Source organism: Staurois parvus, unplaced genomic scaffold, assembly GCF_062004578.1.
Source record: "Staurois parvus isolate SC_StPar_1 unplaced genomic scaffold, SC_StPar_1.0 ptg000453l, whole genome shotgun sequence".
In the NCBI taxonomy this organism is placed as follows: Eukaryota; Metazoa; Chordata; class Amphibia; order Anura; family Ranidae; genus Staurois; species Staurois parvus.
The window spans coordinates 152,884-175,866 of NW_028318249.1; the positions used below are offsets into that span (position 1 = coordinate 152,884).

Consider the following 22,983-nt stretch of genomic DNA (forward strand, 5'->3'; position numbering starts at 1 on the left):
TAATTTGAAAAAAAGAAAAACCGCAGGCAGTGGGGGCCACACAGTGTCAATGGTTTTAAAGGCTAAATTTACCTTTAGTAGCATGTTACATTTTACACCCTAAACATGGGTGTAACACGTAACATGCACCCAGGGGCGGACTGAACATTTGGAAACTTGGGCACTGCCCGAGGGCCCGGGGTCAGTAGGGGGCCCCATGAGATGCCCCTGGTACCTTTTTCATAGGCTTTTTTGAGTTTGGGCAAGGACACAGGGTCCCCATGATCCCTTATTGCCTGGGGTCCCCATGAGTTGTCAGTCCACCCCTGCATGCACCTATTGAACCTGTACCAAAGCCCCCTTCTCTGTGACAGCAGCTGTGGGTTCTTCTCCGTGTACCTGCTGCCAAATTTTTTAAATGGTGTGGCTGTGCAGTGGGCAGAGATCTGTGAATTAATGAATTAATGATCCACAAAGGCAGTTCGACTTGTGGTTTGAAAAGACTGCGAACATGCTGATCAGTTCGCTCATAGTCCATTTACACTGCCTACAGCTCTGCAACTGAACGCCCGTACGTTGGTATAAGCCAGTGTTTCTCATCTCCAGTCCTCATGGACCCCCAACAGGTCATGTTTTCAGGATTTCCATTATTTTGCACAGGTGATTTGATCAGTTTCACTGCCTTAGTAATTACCACAGCTGTTTCATCTGAGGGAAATCCTGAAAACATGACCTGTTGGGGGTCCATGAGGACTGGAGTTGAGAAACACTGGTATAAGCACAGAGGGTGTGGCTAGCGGTGACGTCACCACGCACTCCGACGCACGTGTCCGGATCACGTGATCGTACTACCACCATTTTGAGTGCAGGCAGGCAGGTGAGACACTGGATACAGGGCTCTGTGCCCTGATGTATCAAATGCTTTTTTCTTACTTATTGTGAGTGTGATTTTAAGGGGGTTTTTTTTACAATAAATTTGTTGGATAATATTACACTGGCGAGTTCTTTCTTTACCCACATGTGCTAATTTGGATATGAGAGGATCTTCCTTTGGAGTTTGTTTGGTGGAATACCGGATATATATTGATATGCTGATTGATTACCAACACATGAGGATCTTCTTTTGGAGTCTTTTTGGTGAATATATACTAATATGCTGGTTAATTACTAGCACATGGTGAGTGTGCATTTTGATGGGGTGTTCTGAGCACTGAATATCACATTTGATGAAGGAGGATCTCAGTACTTCATTGATTGAGGATCATTGATATATGGACTTTTTTGAATGGACTATATTGAGATCCCTTATTTATGTTATTGCACTATTAATTTGCACATATTTGGTGGTGGTTATATATATTTGTGCAAATTAATTTATTGATTCAATTTAGGATTGCGCTATTATTTGTGGTTATTTTGTTTATCACAACTTATTATTATTTACAGTTTTTTATTAATAGCAGCACCTATTAATTATATCCACTCTCTGTTATATTGGCGCAATAATGTTGGTATAGGAGGAGTGTCATACTCATAGAGACATTTCTTTGGTGCCTAACCTTATAGTAAGCACAGACCTGCAGGTATTGTGTGCAGGAGCCTGAGGCTGCATTCACACTTCAGTGTTTTGTAGCTTAACCTGTTTTGTAGACGCCGAGCGCCCGCACATTTGCGTTCTATTAAAAAAGAACATATGTGCTGAGAGCGCGTGCCCTGCGAGCTCCCAGCACACATGTCCAGTACTCAGGGAAAGGTCCCGGTCTCCTCTTTCAATTGGGACCTTTGCAAATTTGCATCAGTTAGTGGTGGTACCACCTAGCAACCAATCACCTGTTGCTTAATTCGAAAGGTTAACTAAGGAACTCTGACCTCCATCCAGCACTATGCTGCCTCCCACTCTCCGCTCTGTAGTGGACAAGAGAGTGGCTGAGGCTGGGGAGAAGCAGAGCCGTGTTCACAATCCAGCTGTCGGTAGATTACAATTGTCAGCTTGCCGAACCCTGTCCTAAGACGATCGGATGCTCCCTGGATCGACAACCTATGGTGTTATTTCTTATTTCTGTAGCCAAACTTTGTATCAGTTGGTGGTGGTATCACTACTGCCACTAAATGAGTGACTTCCCCTCCCGCTGGCTTGTTTCATGTAGTAAACAATCCAGCGGGTATCTCCGAGTGAAGTCATTGACCAAATATGGTCAATGACATTAGGTAGCATGGCTTGTTAAAGCGGAATTAAAGTCCCACTGTGACCCACCATGAAGGCAGGTTTCTCTAAATAAACACAGTGAGTGATCGGTACCGGCAGGGTACAGGAGTCAGCATGGCGGAAGACAGTGAGAGTTGAGGACTGTGTCCCTGTTGGCAGAGCCCTTAAAGCGGAGTTCCAGACATTTTTGTGATTATTAAAAGTCAACAGCCTACAAAAACTGCAGCTGCTGACTTTTAATAAACACACCCTTACCTGTCCCAGAGTCCAGCCACGTTCTCACACACGCAGTCCCTTCTCTCCTTCTGTCCTCCATGGCGCCAGCATCTAAACTGTGGGCACCAAACTATGACAGCTTCACAGCCTGGTGCCCACTGCGCAAGCGCAAGTCGCGTACTAATTGCTCCGGCAGTCTTCTGGGATCTGTGAAAGTTGCCAGGAGACTAAGAGGGAGGAGGGGGCCGAACTTCCGGCTCACTTCGCTGTGGCAAACTGAGCCGGAAGTGGGAGCGGGTACCTGTCACAAACAGGTATCCGCTCCTCCCTCCCCTCCAAATGGTGCCAAATATGACAGTGGAGGGGGAAGGAGGAGGCAAATAAGTGGAGCTTCCACTTTTGAGTGGAACTCCACTTTAGGAGATCTCCTCTTCCCCACACAGCACATCTCCCCCCTCTCTCTCCCCCTCTGTTCTCCCCCCCCCCCTCTCTCTCTCTCTCCCCCTCTTTTCTCTTCCCTCTCTCTCTCTCCCCCTCTCTCTCTAGGCCCGCCTAGCAACCAATCACCTGCTGGTTAATTTGAAAGGTTACTGAGGGAGCTCCGCCCTCCATCCATCACTATGCTCGCTCTCCGCTCTGCAGTAAACATGAGAGCAGCAGCGGCTGGGGGAAGCAGGGCAGAGATAACGATCTATCTGTCGGCTGCCCGCAGTCGAGTGGTAGATTGCAATCAGCGTCTTGCTGAACCCGCCCTAGGGCCATCGAATGCTCCCTGAATCAACAACCTATGGTGTTATTTCTTGATACAGTGCGTTATGTGTTGTTCTGACATAAAGCTTGCTGTACACTAAAAACAACAACATGCTGACATCAACCCGATAGCAGAATAACTCCATGATTGGTGTTCTGCTGTAATGGAGGTTTAGGATGTCAGCAATGGGAAGGAGAACAAACTTTTTGCCGATGCTGACTTTAATTTGGTGGTCATCTGCAAATTCTATTGTCAGCGGTTGTCTCTCCAGCTCTTTGGTCTCCTTACCTGTTGTGTCAACAATGACACCTTTGTAGTGCAGTTTTTCTGCAGTATATTTGACCTTTTTGATGCTAGTGGGTGACTTAGGGCTGAACAATTTATGAAGCCAGGTCCTCTTCTTCCTAGTTTGCTTATTCTCCTTTTCTTTCCTCTCTTCCTTCAGCCCCAAAATCTTAATGTCATCTTGCTTCTCCGTCTCCTTCTGCATCTTTTTGTTCATGTCAATATTGGATGACATTTGGCCCACTAGGTTTTCTAGGCAACTGTTCCAGAACCTTTGATATTGGTTTACCTTGTCCTGGTAATATTTGAAGCTGACGTTAAGGGCATCCACTGCTTGGCTGAGCTTCGTTATTTCAGCTTGTTGCTGCAGCTGAAATTCATTTTCCTTTGTGACATCCATGTCAGTATTGTTCAGGATATCTTGGGAGTCCATTGCTTTTGAAAGCCCAGCATCCTGTAAAGCCTTTGGGTTTGTCAAATTTTTCTCTTTTTGTGGAATATATTTGCTGCCTAAGGAGAGGCAGACTTTAGTTGCTGTCAAGTCTCCACCTCTGTTAGCAGCAGCTGCATTCTCATAAAAAAGAAGATCTTTAACCTTAGGAACTGGTCCAAGATCCTTGAAAATTTGATAAAGACTGTCTTGTTGGTTTGGGATGACCACTTTTTCATATTTTGAAAGCAGCTTATGTGTGCTTACAATGTCCATTGCATGAAGCTCTATCACTGGATTCTTTAGGGAAATCATGTCAGAATATTCATTGAAGCCAAATTCTTCCTCTGGTTCTGGAACATTAAAAACCTCCTCAAACATGCTCCTGAAACGTGGATGGTTTTTGATTATATAGTCATTCTTGATTGAAGCTCCAGCATTTTCCTTGGGGAAATGGCTATTAATTAATGTGTGGCCGACAAGCACAGCCACGATCATGAAGTTCTCTTTTTGCCCTGATTCTGTTGACATCTTAAATTTCATTATTCCAAAGTCATCTGGAGCTGCTATAGCTGGCTGGAAATACTGGTACATGAAAAGGCTAAGAGTCTCAAAGACTTCATCTGCACTTGCCTGGGGGAACTTTTTATGCAGGGCTTGTCTTAGGACTCTTGTCACATACCTTATTCCATAAGGTATACTGTGCACATCTGAGAATATTGCATTTAAGACTAGGTCTGCCATGTAAGGAGTGAGAGAAGGTCTTTCCAATAATCTGTGATTTAAGTGAAATATCCTATCTATCACTTTAGTGAGCTTGTTGTGGAGGACATCACATTTTGCAGCCTGCCTGTAAAAGCTGAAGGCAGTCTCAATGCTAATTAATTTTCCTTCCACTATATCCTTGATATGAGTACATTTTTTCTCAAACTCATACTGAATAGCATTTCCCAAAAACTTGACAAAATGATATTCCTCTCTTGGAGTTGAGGCATGATTGTAGAGTCCGGGAAGAAGCCTTTCTTCAAGAATGGTATAGTCATGTACTGACATTCGACAGATGAGCTTGAACAGGTACTTTGGTTGGGTCTGTAGATGATAGAAGAGGTACTGATAGGGTTCCAACCTCTGTGTCTTCCTGCTCAGTTCAAGCATGCGTTGTCTGTCAATGGACATCGCATCTTCAATGTCCATTCTGTTGTCCAGCTTTAGTTTTGGAAATCGGGACACAAGGCTTTCTAGTGTCCGTTTCCCATTCACAAGAATTGATATTTTCTTGTCCAAGGTATTCAACTCCTCTTTTAGTGTTTGGATGGCATTCATTTTAGTGGAAACTTCACCTTCTAGGTAATTTATCAATACCTCTTGGGGAGAAAGGATATCCAAGGAGGAGTCCAAGGAATGGGAATCCTTTAGACTGGAACTAACTGATAATCTTTTGCTTCGGAGCAACTTCTTGGAAAGCTTTCCAGCGTGGTTGCTCCCAACAATTGAGCGTATTTCTACAAGGGATGACATAACCTCATTCTCCATAGTTGTAAAACCTGTAAAATAAAAGAAAATGGTTTTAATTGTGTTCTAACCTTTCCTCACTTTGTCTAAAACTAAGAAAACAAAATTGTGAATATATACTGTATAGTGTGACTTTCTGGGCATTAGACACCAAAATGTTTGTCCCAAAGCACTGTCATTATTGTGACCCTAGCTGGCTTGTCTTCAGCCACATGGAAATAAACAGAAATTGAGCCTCTTTGGCAGCACATTAAAAAAAGGCTGACTTGAAGTGGTTGTAAAGGCTCAAGGTTTGTCACCTTCATGCATTCTATGCATGAAGGCAAAAAACCTTCTGTGTGCAGCAGTGCCCCCCAGCTCCCCCCCCCCCCCCAAATACTTACCTGAGCCCTATCGCAATCCAGCAATGTGCAAGACAGCCTCATTGTCCAAGGTCTCTGCCTCCTCATTGGCTAAGACAGCAAGCAGGAGCCACTGGCTCTCACTGCTGTCGATCACAGCCAGTCAGCCAATGAGGTGAGAGAGGGGGCAGGGCCAAACTGCAGCTCTGTGTGTGAATGGACACACAGAGCAGTGGCTTGGGAACATTACCACAACCTTCCCACACCCGATAACCCCCTCCTTCTCTTCCTATTTCTTTTTCACCATTCATTAATCTTGGATTGGTCCTTAAAGGGCCCACTTAAAAAAAATGAGGGGATATTCACCTACCATGTAAGATATATCCATTCTGACTTTAAAATTGCTCAGGTAACAGTTTAATCCAAAGCCTGTCCACACTAGGCATAATAAAGTTATAATGTTGAGAACCAATTCTACACTATATACCATTCTGCTACATATGCAGATCTGTCACATATTATCCGGCTGTATGTACACAACGTAAAACAAGTATATGGCGTCAATGACAAACAATAAATACATGTAAGCCTAAAGAGCATCTGTGCCCAGACTATGGACATTAAAGTATTCCTATAATTTAACAAGCAGTAAGGGAGCTTTAAAACAAGCCCACCCTAACCCCTCTAGCTGTATATAATGTGAAGTCATTATTACCAAACAACAAAGATGTTACAGCACCTGCCTTGTGTTCCCATTAGGGGGCAGCACCTGCTGTGTTTCTATTAGAGGGCTGGATGGCTGCCAAGATTCAGCTCTCAATAGAAAAGAATAGGGAGAGGAGCTGACTTTGTCACTGCCTGTGTTATGAATGTGTGTGCACAGTACTTGTAGGTAGAGGTGAATGAGAAAAACATGTTTTTGTTCAAAATATGGGAAAAAAATGTAGACAAAGTTTCTTACTTTTTCGCTGAGATTCAACAGTGGTCATTTGATGAGAAATGTTTAAATTGGAGCACATTAGTGCAAATATAAACAAGATCTTTGAAGAACGCTCCTTTAGCAGTCTAGTACAGTACTGCTCACCACGGAAGACAGAAAGTGTCTGCCTGCTACACTGTGACATCACACAGAGGTCCATGACCACAGAGGTCACATGACCATAGTGAGCACAGCTGATTGGTTGCTATTTTTAGATCTTGTTTTGAACAAAGAACTCTGGTCTAAGGAGCCCAGTAATATGTTACATAAGGGGTTATGCACTGTAATTATCAGGAATACTAATGGGATTAATTCACAAACCCCTGAATACATATATTAATTGTGCTCACATGTAATATTTAAACTTGACTACATTGAAAATGACTGTAATATTTTATATATAAAATAACATTTGTATCTTAGTGTGTTAGCTTTGTGAATGAAGCCTGCAGAGTGGTGTAAAATCAGGCTTTTTTAATAGGAGAAATTGTTGAAATCAATAAATCAACCAAATGTTAATTTACAGCAGTTTGTCTTGGGGTAGGGCTGGTGGGGGGGGGGGGGGGTTGTTAGGCGGTTTCCATCCCCCACCTTTAGCTGTGGAACTGTAATTTTCAAATCTCAGTGGATTCAACTGAAAATAACAGTCATTTTTTTTTCAAATTTAGAGACTTCAACCTGCTGCTGAGGCATGGTATGGGGGATGGGCAACACACCTTTATAAACAGTGCTACCCGTACTAATGCAAGTCCAGAGCCATGTTTAGATAGCTTGTTGGGTGATGATGTTGTCTGCCTTTCAGAGGGGACACTGGAGGTTTAATTCACAGAATTAATACACCAGGATAGTATGCTTATATTCTATACACACATCAATCTACAGTATATTTAATGTAAACAGGAAGCTCTCCAGCAGATTGTTGCAGTGTACATGGATGAGGCAAACCATTTAAAGTATAACTGGAGGCAAACCTTTTTTTCTAGTTATGGATAGAGTGGAGAGGGATTAAAACCCCTGTCAGATTTTATTGCTGTCTGTGTCTCCGTTAGGGAGATTTGCCCTCTCTATTTGTCCTGATTACCATTATCACTGAAAGTAAAAGAAAATCCTACATTTTGGGTTGTACCCAGAAAAGTAATAGGGGGGAAATCTTCCAATGGGGACACTAGAGTCTCCAAGGAATTCTGTTAATTTGCTGGGATTTTCTTCTCGCTTCCTCTTTGGCTATGGGACAAGAAGTGAAGGGAAAGGCACAGATGGCGAAAAAAAAATTCTGACAGGTTATAACCCCTCCCTTACTCTATCCAAAATTAAAAAAAGGGATGCCTGTAGTTCTACTGACGGGTGATTAAAATAATCAGCTTTTATTTATTCATGTTGCTTGAGGTGATTGTAGCCCTGTTAGTGCATTTGCGACAGAAACAATTGAGTACTGTCCGTGATACTTTTTGTATTTGCACTAACATACAATTTTGAAGACAAGCTTTCAGGGAGTGTCCCCTTCTTCAAGGTCCAAGCAGTACTATACAAATCACAAAGTTTCATCAGAATGTTAGAAGAGATGGGAAAAAATAACGCTAGAGGTAAGGCACAGCAAAAGCAAAGAAGGGGGGAGGGGGGTAAGACAACACTCACATCACAGAGGGAGTGATGCTTGAGAAGCTTGGGTTTCCCAAAATTAAAAAAAACTGCTGTAAATGATTATAAAGTGTGAGCTGGAGTTTGGATTCAATTTGTTAATGTATCTAAATCTGCTAATACATGTAACACTCCCCTACCTCCAACAAACTGGTGCTGTCTTCTGTGCCTCCTATCTCATTCCTTTCAGAAAAGAAAACTATCATCTAAGTATTGGTAATCTGCAATATATTACATTTTTGGTTTTGGGCTTAATACCGCTTTAATATGCAATACAATGGGAACAACTGGGCCATGGTTACAATACACGGAGAACACCTAGGCAAGGAAAACACTGGCTGTGGGGGCCCGATGGCCTCACAATAAGTATCCATAGACAGCAGGTTGAACACTATGTACATAGACAGTCAGCTCCTGAGCCTAAACTGCAACAACGCTTTTCATAAAAAGGTCTGTCTTTTATTAAACAGCGTTAACTCCACTGACTGTGACAATAGATAGTAAGCTTCTGGGGCTAAAATGACAATTCCACTTCTCAAATCAGGCCTTAGGGGTCTTTAGCATGCTTAGTGTTGGTATAGAGAGTCAGTTCTTGGGCCTCGCAGACCAACCCTGGGCTTCAGGGTCTCCCTCAGTGACCCCTCTGTAGATGCCCCTGTGTGTATTTTAAGCTTTTTATTTAGCATACATTTTCTAGATGTTTTCAAGCCTGGTATGGGTTGTGCAGGGTCCTCACGTATAGTGGGTATTCCTCTATCATGCAGAGCTTAGAGGACCATATTACCACAAATGTATCCCTATCAGGCTCTTCACTATCAAATCAAGCCCCTTAGAACTGCAGTAATTTGGCACTGGCTATCCGGGGCTCCATACAGATGTCCTTCCTTTCTTGCTGACATGGGTTTCATCAGATAGGAAATGAGGTAAAATCTGGAACAGCTACAGTGAATAAAAGAGCTTTTTTTTTTTTTTTTTAAAGAAGTTAGTAAAGGCTAGAACAGTGGTTGTTGCACTTCTTGTCTGGTAAAACCCTTGTCACCAAGACTAAAAGGGAAGATATATCTGTTCTGTTTTCTATATCATTTATCTTTATTGCCATAGGAACATAGAAGGCAAGAATGTTAGTATACAAGTCATGGTTGGCACATACGTTGCATGTCCCTTAAACCAATAAATGTGATTAAAAAAATCCAAGCGTTCCTTCTTCCTTGTCTGACCCCCCAAACAAAGCATAAGCCTTTTTTTGTATCACATAATGTTGTCAATTTGTATGGCATACCATGAAGATCTAAGGATTTTGAGGGGAGAAAAAGGGAAGAGGTCGGGCAGAGTACGGAAAAGGAATGTTGTTGGGAGTGATTATGAAAGGAGGGAATAGAGAGTGGAGGGGGAAGGGAAACAGGTGTAGGGGGTCTAGGGCAATTGTGGGGGGCATAGGTATGTGAAGGAATAGTATAGACCAGTCTTTCTGAGCTAGGGTTCTATAAAACCCTAGGGGTCCTCCAGAGGTTGCTAGATATTCCTTGAGAAAAGAGTAACCGCTGACACCAATGATCTTTTTAGCTATCTTTAAGGGGGCATTCTTCCTATTGAGGACCAATGTAAGGTACATTCTTTCCACTAATCACAGGTAAGGTGGACCTTCTCCCACTGACCACCTGTTTAAAGAGTCCCTTTTCTGCTTACCGCCAGATTAAGTGAGCTTTTCAGTAACCATCAACGTAAGGAAACTCTTCACTGATCATTAATGTAAGCTAGAGAATAGCAAAAAAAATGAATAACTCAGCAATGAAGTAAAAAAAAAGAAGTCAAATTTACTAAAAAAGATTTGTTGGGATTAAAACTGGAAGATAAAATTTTGCAATGCTGCCCTTTGGTAATTCCCAGTAGAGAGATCATTCAAATGGGTTTGAATAATGTCAATGCATTTCAGTCACATAACACCCTGCCAAAGACTTGTCTAGAGGGATCATGAATGGGTGCAAACACAGTGCCTCTTTAACTCCTTCATGGTCCCTTTTTTTGGTAGCTGATTTTTTTTATGTTTAATTTTTTGTATTCAATAAATGTTAATAAAAGCACAATTTCCATAAAATTGCTTGCAACAAATACATTTCATTACATGGGTTATATATATTCTGTATATATACTGTACCTCTGTAAGTCAAAGCTCCTTATCATATTACAATTACAATTCCTGTTACCATATATATTTACATAGATAAGATAGCATCTGGCCTATTAGTCCTTTTACATAACTCAGCTCAAAGATAGCAACTGCTGCATCAACCTTCTTCAATGGGCAGGAAGGGAGTGTTGTAATTCCATGTGTTTTGTTATCAGCTTCATCAGGTAGGCAGAGGTAAGCTGTGATATCAAATCATTGATCATTAATATTCAATAGTCAGTGTAAACATACAATATTACATACAAATCGCTATTTCAATCAATAGGAAAACTAAACAAAGGAAAAATTAATACAACTTATACTTTGTATATTAAAGGATAAGTTCACTTTTCACACCATGTTACATGTTACACTCATGTTGAGGATGTAACATGTTATGAATGAAAGGACCAGCCCTCAAACCCCTGCTTTGACAGCTAGCGCTCGCCCGACCGCGTCACTCATTCGCAGAGGGATGTGATATGCATGACACATGGCAACCAATCGAGGCGTGTTACCTAGATAAGGTGAGGTGTTCTACAGTAGTAAGTGGGTTGCTGCTGTGGGTCCCTCCCTAGCGGTCCCCCTCCCATAGCAAGTGGGCCAGACCAGCATTATGGAGACCTTCAACCTAGCCATATGGTATGAGAGTGAAGGAGTTACAACAGGATACACATGAGATCTGCGCTCTGTGTCTGGTGGGATCTCATTCTGTTACTGGCAGTGAGGTAACAGAGGTACGCTGGCTGGTGAAGTCATGGTGTATAGCGATGGGAAACCACCTAACACACATATCCAATTTATTACTATACACCAAATTGCAGATGGTTCTTTTTATCATCTGATGAAGAGGTCCTGTCAGGCTAGGTGTCAAAGAGACAATCTTTTACTCGCCTAGAGTGTGCCAACCTACAGAGCATGCAGCTACTGTACAGCCAGACATGTGCAGTACTTTAAAGTGTGCTCAATGCCTCTGACTCTTTATGCATCAGTACATATGCAACAGTAGGTTGCATTTGGGGAAGGAGAACAGACCAGGACCTTACATGAAGCTGGCAAGTGAAGGTGGATGAAAGATAAGTGCAGTCTAAGGTTGCAGTTAGGGGAAAAAAACAGACCAAGAGCTTAACCACTTGCCTACCAGGCACTTATACCCCCTTATTTACCAGGCCAATTTTCAGCTTTCAGCGCTGCCGCACTCTGATTGACAATTGCGCGGTCATGCAACATTGTACCCATATGAAATTTTGATCATTTTTTTCTCACAAATAGAGCTTTCTTTTGGTGGTATTTAATCGCCACTGGGCGCTTTACTTTTTGCGCTATAAATAAAAAAGTTTCTTTGTTTCTATGATAAAATTTTTCAAACAGGCATTTTTTCTCCTTCACTGATGTGCGTTGATGAGGCGGCACTGATGGGCACTGATAGGCGGCACTGATGGGCACTGATAGGCAGCACTAAAGGGCACTGATAGGCAGTACTAATGAAGTGGCACGGATAGGCGGCACTGATAGACAGCACTAATGAGGTGTCACGGATAGGCGGCACTAATATGCAGCACTGATAGGCGGCACTGATAGGTGACACTGATGATGGGTACTGATAGACGACACTGACTGGCATCACTGCTGGGCACTGACTGGCACAACCCCTGGGCACTGACCGGTGGCACTGACTGGCAGCACTGCTGGGCTGCACTGGTGGGTGGCAGTGGTGGGTGGGCACAGGTGGGTGGCACTGGTGGGCACAGGTGGGTGGGCACAGGTGGGTGGCACTGCTGGGCACATGTAGGTGGCACTTCTGGGCACAGGTAGGTGGCACTGCAGAGTGGCACAGGTGGGTGCACTGCTGGGCACAGGTGGGTGATCTGCTGGGCACAGGTGGGCGGAGCTAGTGGGTGCACTGCTGGGCACAGGTAGGCGGAACTTGCGGGTGGCACTGCTGGGCACCGATCATCAGGGCACTGATCATCAGTGCCCTGATGATCGGTGCCGATCCCCGCTCTGACAACTGCCGGTTCTCGGCAGTACTTTCCTCACGATCTGACAGCGTGAGGAAAGTGCAGTCGAGAACCGGCACTTGCATTTCCCTCTGATCAGCGTGTCATTGGACACCGCTGATCAGGTGGTAAAAGGCCGCTGTGATTGGCCTTTTACCACATCACGTGATCAGCTGTGTCCGTAGGACACAGCGATCACGGAGATCGCCGGGTGCGTGGCCCCTGGGGCGCGCAGGAGAGCGCGTTCTGGGGGGACGTCATATGGCGTCCACTCAGAACTGGCCGGCCGCAGTGCAGCCGTCATTCGGCTATCTGCGGTCGGCAGGTAGTTAATGAAGTCTGAAAGATAGGTCATGTCTGAGGTTGAAGCTGGGGGAGGAGAACAGACTAGGATCTTGAGTTAAGTTGGCAGTAACGTGAAGTTTGGTATTGAACAAATATGGAGAAGGGTCTGCTCTAAGTCTTATGATTGGAACTAGATGGAAAAGGATTTCTTAATTCTCCTTATCAGGAAGAAGAGACCTGTTATGGCCTCTTGGATCTAAAGAATTTGAAGGACCTTCCTTGGCTGAAGTCTGACATAGCAAGATAATGAATTAGGAGTCTGATTTTGGGTCTTTTACTGGAAAAGGATTGAATAAAGGAGGGTCTGATCTGAGGTCTGTAATTGGATGAAGAAGGGTATGATCTGAGGTTTGTAATTGGGTGAAGGAGGGTCTGATCTGAGGTCTGTAATTGGATGAAGAAGGGTATGATCTGAGGTATGTAATTGGATGAAGGATGGTCTAATCTGAGGTATGTAATTGGATGAATGAGGGTCTGATCTGAGGTTTGTAATGGGATGAATGAGGGTCTGTTCTGAAGTATGTAATTGGATGAAGAAGAGTCTGACCTAAGGTCAGGGAATGAGGTGTGAGGTATTATGTGAGGTATAATGAGGTGTGAGGTATAATGAGGTGTGAGGTATTATGTGAGGTATAATGAGGTGTGAGGTATTATGTGAGGTATAATGAGGTGTGAGGTATTATGTGAGATATAACGAGATGTGAGGTATTATATGAGGTTATAATGAAGTGTGAGGTATTATATGAGGTATAATTAGGTACAGTGAGGTGTGAGGTATTGTGTGTGAGGTATTATATGAGGTACAAGGTATTATATGTGAGGTATAATGAGGTGGAAGGTATTATATGTGGTACAGTGAGGTGTGAGGTATTATTTGTGGCACAATGAGGTGTGAGGTATAATGAGGTGGAAGGTATTATATGAGGTACAATGAGGTGTGAGGTATTATATGTGAGGTATAATGAGGTGGAAGGTATTATATGTGGTACAATGAGGTGTGAGGTATAATGAGATGTTCTCATGGGGCTATAATATGATATAGTGAGGTATGAGGTGTGAGGTATAATGAGGTGGAAGGTATTATATGTGGTACAATGAGGTGTGAGGTATTATATGTGGTACAATGAGGTGTGAGGTATAATGAGGTGGAAGGTATTATATGAGGTACAATGAGGTGTGAGGTATTATATGTGAGGTATAATGAGGTGGAAGGTATATGTGGTACAATGAGGTGTGAGGTATAATGAGATGTTCTCACTGGGCTATAATCTGATATAGTGAGGTATGAGGTGTGAGGCATGATGACATATATGGTGCAGTCAGTACTGAGGTACATCCCCTCTCCTGGTGACGCCCCAATATTTAGTAGTCCGGCCCATACATACAGGCCCAGTGGGAACCCTCTTGTGTAACTATGACAATAGGAGGTTGGCAGCCATTTTGTTGTAGTACAGAGAGTCTGTTGCTGGAGACAGGTTGTCCCCTGGGACGGGCACTTGGTGTGGGTTTCTCATTGTTGTATGGCATTATATGATGATTATTCATTGGTAAGCAGTGAGAAGGAGCGATGTCAGCGCTGTGTGTGGCCTGTATATCTTTGAGAGGTATTATACGGTATAGTGAGGTGTGAGGTATCATGGCGTGTGCTGTGCAGTCAGTACTGTGGTATATCCTGTCTCCTATCAATAACAATGGAGACATCTTCATGTTTAGCGGTCAGGCCAGTAACATACAGGCCCAGTGTGAGCCCTCTTTGTAACCATGGCAACAAAAGTGTGACAGCCATTTTGTTGTAGTACAGAGGAGCAGTTACTGTTTGTTCCTTGGAATGGGACTGGACAGGGTATGGGATTATTATTATTTTATGGCCTTCTATAATCATCATTCAGAAGAGGTGTGAGCGCTCCACATGGACTGTATATCTCCTATGGCTCTGCACCGCAATGATGCGACTCCAGTTCATGTACACAAAGCCTCCAAGGTGAAAAGCAGTCTCTTGTCACAGTTCTGAAGTCTCCAATAGCAACCCCAAGATACTCAAGTGCTCCACGGGTCACCATCTACACCTGGGGTAGGCAACCTGCGGCTCTCTAGCTGTTGTACTACATTTCCCATAAGACATTGCAAAATTGACAGTTACAGCTATGACTTGTAGAGGCATGATGGAACTTGTTGGAGGATGCCTGCTCCGGATGTTTGAGAGCTCCTGTGATGGTGGGTGTGAGCAGTAACGGCTGGAAGTGTCTTAGCAACATCCTAGCAACAGGAAAGGATGGGATGATGCCATCTCTGGGAGTTTTTCAACCAGGCTTCAGTAGTGGCCTACACCTGTAGCAAGGCTGAAGCATAGCATATTGCATGGCTGTCCCATTCGCCTACGTAGCAACAGTACATGGTACACGTGAGCTGCATTCCAAGCAGCAGAGCCACTACCACAGATATTCCAGTTGTACTTGGTGTACCGGATGTGCTTCAGCAAGAGTTCCATGTGTTCGTATGTTTCCTTCATGTGTGCAGCATAGCCAACAGGGTATGCAAATGACAAAAACAGAAGATTTGTATAAAGCTGTATGTGATAGGTTTACCATTTGCGGACCAGCAATGTACCTGTATGTCGCTGTCCGCGCTGCCAATCTCTACTTGCGATCCGGAGCTTTCTGATCATGTGACCGCTGTGACAGCCAATCATCGTGGTCACATGATTAGAAGCCTCTTAAAGAGCCAGGAGGCGCCTGCGTTAAGGGGTTAAAGCTGAGGAGCGCTGGGCTTCCCAGGAACTTTTTCCATAAGCAGTATACAGTATTTGCCCACTATGGCATGCTTACCTTGTGCATTTTTTTTCTTCCAGCAGAGAAGAGGCCGTGGTTCCCCACTGACGCTCAGATTCATAAAGTGCAAGTCACCGTATAGAGCACAAGTCTTGAAGCTGGCGGAGTGCTGAGCACATCAGTTATGGTGAGTTTCTAGATTTATCATTGGACTTGATGATACTTGATGATACTGTGGCTTGATGAAACTGTCATCCCATAATATGTGACATCTGTGTAGTGATTGCATGGGGCTTCTGTGTGCCATCTCTAATGTTTTAGTCCACATTCTATAAAGTGAAGAGAAATGTAATATATTGCAGCTTGCCAGTCCATAGATGTGGTGGCTCCACTAGTTTTCTTTATGTAGCCGGACATCACAAATGGGGTTGTGATAGAAATTTATATTTCTAATTATTTTATCCAGTTGACACCAATGATGGGGTTTGTTTTATCCTTCTGGCACCAGCAATCTGAGACGTATTTTGAACCTTTGACACTGATATAGGCCCTATTTTACTCCAGTGACACCAGTGATGGAGCTTTTTTTTCCTAATGACACCAATAATATAGTTATTTTAGTGCTGGTTCACACTGATGTGGTGCGGGATTTGCAGGGAATTATTTTAATTTCCCGCACCACATCAGAGTCACACTCCGTTTATGCGAACCACTGCAGGTGTCTGTGTTAAAGTGTTACTAAACCCACAACAGTAAAATCAGTCTGTATATGCAGTAAAGTATGCTGGTTATACTCACTGTGGAACTTAAGGGGTTAATCCTCCACATTGTTTAAAAAGTCTCTTTGATCCTGTCTTCTCTCATCCTCCCCTTCTCCCACTACCCCCAAAACATCTTCTGATAGTACAAAGCCCTAGGAGACGCTCTGCACATGCTCCACAGAGCATTGCTAGAGAGTTTTTGTTTTTGGGAGGGTGCATGTGATCGGCACAAGGCCAATCAGCACTGTGCAGACAGAGGGTCAAAGGTCATTGTTGTAGCCCCTGGCTATCAGTCATGTAGCCTCATAAGACAGTGAGAGGAGAATGTAAACTCCTACTACAAGATTACCAGTGCTCAGCTGGATGCTGATAGAAGTCACAAGACCGCTCTAAATGCTGTTGAGTAAACGTATTTAGCAGTTTATTTTTACTAAAATTATTGCATTTCCATGTTCAGTGTACTGTGGGAGACCAGGTATAGTGAATGCAGGGTCCGGGGTTTAGCAACATATTAAGTGAACGACACCCCAAAAAGGTTTGCAGGTTCGGGTGAGTCAGATCACATAGTTGTGAACACCCATGAGTCCTGATTTCAGTGCAAAAAAAAAAGGTATGCACCTTTCCTGCGGGAAAGACTGCAAAGAATGGCATGTGATTTGAACAGGAATACAGTGCGATTCCTGTCCGAATCACATGCGGTTTCCCACACTGCAATAGTGTGAACCGGTCCTTAAACTATGGAGCAGATTGAGGAGTATCAGAGAGAAGAGGTACATCCTCTGCACTTGTTTGTGGGTCAAATTGGCATCTATATCCCTTTCCCTGTTCCCTTTTAGATATTAAATGGAGATGTAAATATTTTAGGGTTTATCATAATAGGGATCCTACATCTTTAAAATTCTGTGGGATAGATAGGATGGATGCCCCATGGAGAGGGGGTGATATGGTTAAAAGTATTTCTCAAAATTAAACAAAATGGATCTACCAGATGGGGACTTTGATCCCTAAAGGGTTAAACGCAGAGATTGACATTAATTGTTATTTATCTAACTGGTAGCTTTATCTGAGTGAAATTTAATTGTTTTGGGTGGGTATATATATAGAGGGAACAATATTTATTTATACTGATTTTGATTTAATTTTACATTTTTATTTTTTTATTTTATTTTTAATTTTATTTTCTTATTTTATTTTATTTTTTCTTTATTTTAGTTTTATGTTTAATTTTATTTTTATATTCTCTTAAATTTTTTTTTTTTTTTTATGTTTTTATCTTTTGTGGTATTTGTTTCCTCAATATGTATATTTACACATCCATACTATAATGTATATTATATATTTACATTTTATTTCTTTTTTAATTTTGATTTTCCTCTTTACATATGTAATCATTTTTTGTGATATGTTTTTAAGTTCATTTGCATGTCTCGGGTCTCCTTATGAGTTTGGGCATGGTTAGTTCAAGTTTATAATAAAGTTTTGTGGGGTTGAACTAACGAGTAGATAGAGATCTGAGCTATTCAATTTGATATCTCTTTGAAGCAGTGTTTCTCAACTCCAGTCCTCATGGACTCCCAACAGGTCATGTTTTCAGGATTTCCCTCAGATGAAACAGCTGTGGTAATTACTAAGGCAGTGAAACTGATCAAATCACCTGTGCAAAATAATGGAAATCCTGAAAACATGACCTGTTGGGGGTCCATGAGAACTGGAGTTGAGAAACACTGCTTTGAAGGAATCTCACAGGGTATGAGCAAGGGATGACAGCTAGTAGTTTACATATTTGTCTTTATTGACCTGTGGAAGAGAAGGGGAGGGACCTTTTATTGCTATTTAAGCGGCCTGAGACTGGAGGTGTGTGTCTTGAGAACGCCCTGTGGGTGGGGCAAAACGTGTCGACGCACTTCCGGTCTGCTGCCCTGACGTCCTGCGTCACTTCCGGTGAGTGGAACGCACGCCAAGCGGTGTGTTCCAAGCGACCATCTTTGGAGCTGTATCCTGTCATCCCTTGCTACAAGCAGGCTGTGAGGTCTCTGGTATGAGATGTGGAAGTAGTGGAACTCATTTGGGGCAATGGAGGCAATAAAATAGATGTTTTTATTCATCTTCACAAATGTGAGTGGTCTGGCAATTTTTACCAATATTGCATTTTTTACTAGCAGTATTACACTTTTATATATTTTTTCCCTTGCACTGCTGTGGAGTTTGGTGAGAGGAGAAGGTAGGAGCGAGTGGGAGAAAATACCTTATATCCTATATGGTGGGAAGGAGCCCTGAAAGCTTATAAAGGGGGTCTAGGAGTCCATAACATCATAATAGGCGCAATACTCACCATCATCTGGTGAGTGCGGTTGATGTTGGTTTTTCACTGGTGATTGGTGGAAGCATCATTTTGCTTGGATATTTGTTTTTTCACAATTGATTGGGGAGAAAGGACTTTTTCTTTTATTTGGACACTGTAATATGAATGATATTTTTTTAAAAAGGAATTTTTTTTTGAAAGGTCACTTTTAGAGATGAGCGAATTATTCAAAAATTCGATTCGGCTGATTCGCCAAATTCGCGGAATAAATTTGATTCGAGTCGAATATATTCGCTGCGAATTTAACTTATAAAAAGGGTGTTTCTAGGCTTCAGAGAGCCTTTATATTAGTGCAGAACACTGTACCTTTAATTTAAATGCCCTTGGAGTCTGCTGGGGAAGAGAAATAATACTGTCAGTCAGTATGACATGCAGATGAGTGCCGTCGATCTTAGAATCACCGCACACTTCACTCATTTGGGCAGTCACGGGGCCAAAACCAGAGTGTGGAGCCACAGTGTGGCGGTGGAGGTAGCAGCAATGGGAGGCCATACAGCACCCTATGACAAAATGGAACCCACCAGCAGTGTGAGGAGACCTGAAAGTGGCACATGGCAGAGTGTGGCGATGGAGACAGCAGCAATGGGAGGCCGTACAGGGACCCATGACACACTCTGGACCTGGCAGCAGCATGAGGAGGCGGTACAGGGGCCCATGACAGATTACGGGCCTGGCAGCAGCATGAGGAGTCGGTACTGGGGCCCATGGCAGATTACGGGCCTGGCAGCAGCATGAGGAGGCGGTACAGGGGCCCATGGCAGAGTGGCGGAGCGTAAGCAGCTAAAATTGAAGGCCATACAGAGGCCTATGTTAAAAAGTCCCCCCAGCAGCAGCGTGGGGAGACGACTATCAAGAGTCCAATGGCAGAGTGGCGGAGCAGAAGCAGCTTCAATTGAAGGCCATACACAGGCCTAGGTTTAAAAGTCCCTCACAGTTAATTCCAATAACGAACTCTACTCCTCCGTGCAATCTACTTACGAGACCCTGGGCAGGTCTGGGTCCAATTTGTGGTAGAGACTGGTTTTGTTCAGCCATGCTTGAGCGAGTAATAACAGGTCTGTGCTGCCCTTTGGTGTCTGGCTTAATGCGCACAACACTGAACGTCCCAGCGTTTGTCAACGATTTGACGTTAAGTGATGCAAACCCGCTGAACCACGTTCATGAGGAGCCGGTACAGGGGGCCATGAATCAGTATGGACCTGGCAGCAGCGTGAGCAGACGACAGAGGCACATGGCGCAGGGTGGCGGTGGAGGCAGCAGTATTCGGAAGCCATACACAGGCCTAGGTTAAAAAGCGGAAGCCGTCAGCAGCGTGAGCAGACGACAGAGACACATGGCGCAGGGTGGCGGTGGATGCAGCAGTATTCGGAAGCCAAACACAGGCCTCGGTTAAAAAGCGGAAGCCGTCAGCAGCGTGAGCAGACGACAGAGGCACATGGCGCAGGGTGGCGGTGGAGGCAGCAGCAATGGAAGGCCATACAGCACCCTATCACAAAATGGAACCCACCAACAGTGTAAGGAGACCTGAAAGTGGCACATGGCAGAGTCTGGCGATGAAGTCAGCAGCAATGGGAGGCCGTACAGGGACCCATGACACACTCTGGACCTGGCAGCAGCAAGAGGAGGCGGTACAGGGGCCCATGGCAGAGTGGCGAAGCGTAAGCAGCTTAAATTGAAGGCCATACAGAGGCCTATGTTAAAAATAACATGTTTGGGGCATGATTCATGGCGGATTTAGTCAGTTGTGTCAGGAACTGGTGGTTTGAAATCCAGACTAATCCACGCCTGATTCATTTTCACAAACGTGAGTCTCTCAACACTTTGGGTGGACAGTCGTGTCCTCCGCGGAGTTACAATACCTCCTGCCGCACTAAACACGCGCTCCGATGCCACGCTACTGGCCGGGCATGACAGCCTTTCAAGGGCAAATTCAGCTAGTTGGGGCCAAAGGTCAAGTTTCGTTGCCCAGTAGTCAAGGGGATTGTCTACCTCGGTTGGCAGGGTGCTGTCCAAGTAGGCCCAAGCCTGTTGTTTGAGGTCCTGCTCCAGGTCCACCTGATGCTGCTGCTGCTGCGGCTGGTTAGTAGTTTCCTCACTGCGCTGGTGAAGAAAGCTACTCATCATCGACTGCAGACTGAGGCAGCCGCTGCTGGTGGAGCTGCCACTGCTCCTACCACCCCACCCCTCCCCTGCTGCCATGGCAGCGGAACGCGAGCGCACAGGGCCCACAGTGTCTGAGGATGGACGTTGGCGCAGAAAGGCAGAGACCAACTGACTACATAGGTGGTTTTTATAGTACTTTATTTTGGCCTCCCTCTCAGCAGGTGTGAAAAAGGCCACCATTTTTGTACGGTAGCGAGGGTGCAACAAGGTGGACAGCCAAAAGTAATCCCTCTGTCTGATGGTTATTATTCGGCTGTCGCTACGCAAGCAACCGAGCATGCTATGGGCCATTTGTGCTAAGGAATGCGAGGGACTCCCTGCCTCCATCTCCACAGCATACTGCCACGGTGCGTCTGGGTCCTCTGTCTCCTCCTCCTCCTCTACCAGATGCTCCTGCTCCTCCACTCCTGTCCGCTGAGTGGAAAAACCACCCATTTCACTCAATAATTCCTGAGCACCAATGTCCTCCTCTACCTCCTCCTCTTCTTCCTGTCCTGCCCCCACAGGGGTCATGTGGCGTTGAGATCTGTGCGCCACGTCTACCGCACCCTGACCAGCCATTGTTAACAGCATTTGTTCCAGGACGTGCAACAGAGGAATGACGTCGTTCATCCCATAGTCCTGCCGACTCACGAATAGCGTGGCCTCCTCAAAGGGCCTGAGCAAGCGGCAGGTGTCACGCATGAGCTGCCAATGGCTGACATCTAAGTTACACAGGGGAGTACCTTTATCCGCTTGTAACATCAGGAAATCGGTGATGGCCTTTCGCTGTTCGTAAAGGCGGTTTAACATATGTAGGGTTGAATTCCACCTTGTTGCAACGTCGCAGATCAGGCGATGCTGTGCAATTCCGTTCTGCCGCTGCAGTTCAAGGAGGGTGTGCTTTGCGGTGTAGGAATGGCTGAAATGCATGCAAAGTTTACGTGACATTTTAAGGATGTCTTGCAGTGGGATGGTGGATTTTAGGAACCGCTTGACAACCAGATTGAACACGTGAGCCATGCATGGCGCATGGCACAACCTTCCTTGACGCAGAGCAGACACCATGTTCTTTCCGTTGTCGGTCAACATGGTTCCGATTTTCAGTTTGCGCGGAGACAGCCATCTGTCGATTTCTCTGTTCATTACACTCAGAAGTTCCTCCCCTGTGTGACTACGTTCGCCAAGGCATACCAGGTGCAGCACAGCGTGACACCGTTGCGCCCTGCACATGTGATATGCCGGTCGGGTAATGGGACTTGGCACGGGGGTGGCGGCTGAGCACACGGCGGAAGAAGAGGTGGTAGAGGCGGACATCTTTGCTGGACCAAGGACGTGCAAACGTGGAGGCAAAAGCGGCGTGACCCTTCCAAGTTGCTGGTGCGGCTGTGACGGCACCACGTTCACCCAGTGGGCCGTAAATGACATGTACTGTCCCTGACCGTAGTTACAGCTCCACACGTCGGCGCTGCCGTGCACTTTGGCAGAGACCGACATGCTCAAAGACTGGCCCACCATCTCTTCTACATGTGAATGCAGGGCTGGCACTGCCTTTTTGGCGAAGAAATGCCGGCTTGGCACTCTCCACCGCGGCTCGGCACAAGCCATCATTTCTCGGAAAGGTGCTGAGTCCACCACTTGGAAAGGGAGGGACTGCAGCACCAGCGACTTGGACAGGAGGACGTTCAGCTTCTGCACCGTCGGGTGCGTGCTCGCAAACTGTTGTCTCTTGGAAACGGATTCCAAGAAAGACTGCTGACGGAATCCGTGAAGAGGAGTAGCAGGAGAAGGAGCATTTGAACGAGCGGAAGATGCCAACGAGCGACAACTCCCCTCAGCAGAGGTGTTGGAGCCTTGACTGGCTGATAGAGGGCGATTGACGTCGGGTGACGGAGCAAGTAACGGAGCGGGTGATGGAGCGGGGGCTGGGGCAGGCAGAACCGCCGTATCTTTATCACGGTTTTCCCAGGCCACCGAATGGCGACGCTGCATATGCTGACGCAACGCTGTAGTCCCAACATGGGCCCCCTGGCCACGCTTGACTTTCTGGCCACATAGTCGACATACGGCTACGTTTACTTCCTCGGGCGGCTTGACGAAA

General features: G+C 44.9%; 1 protein-coding gene and 1 pseudogene across 3 annotated transcripts in view; one reads left to right on the plus strand and one right to left on the minus strand.

Annotated features, from left to right (window-relative positions):
• Positions 1 to 22,983, plus strand: part of LOC149453048 (uncharacterized) — a 189,553-nt gene that overhangs the window by 45,742 nt on the left and 120,828 nt on the right. For all 3 annotated transcript variants that reach the window (XR_016314737.1, XM_089688737.1, XM_089688738.1), the window contains exon 2: positions 15,698 to 15,804. The gene's annotated coding sequence lies outside the window, so the exon portion shown is untranslated. The remainder of the gene's footprint in view (positions 1 to 15,697; positions 15,805 to 22,983) is intronic.
• On the minus strand, positions 3,449 to 5,190 carry LOC149453050 (ras GTPase-activating-like protein IQGAP2; annotated as a pseudogene).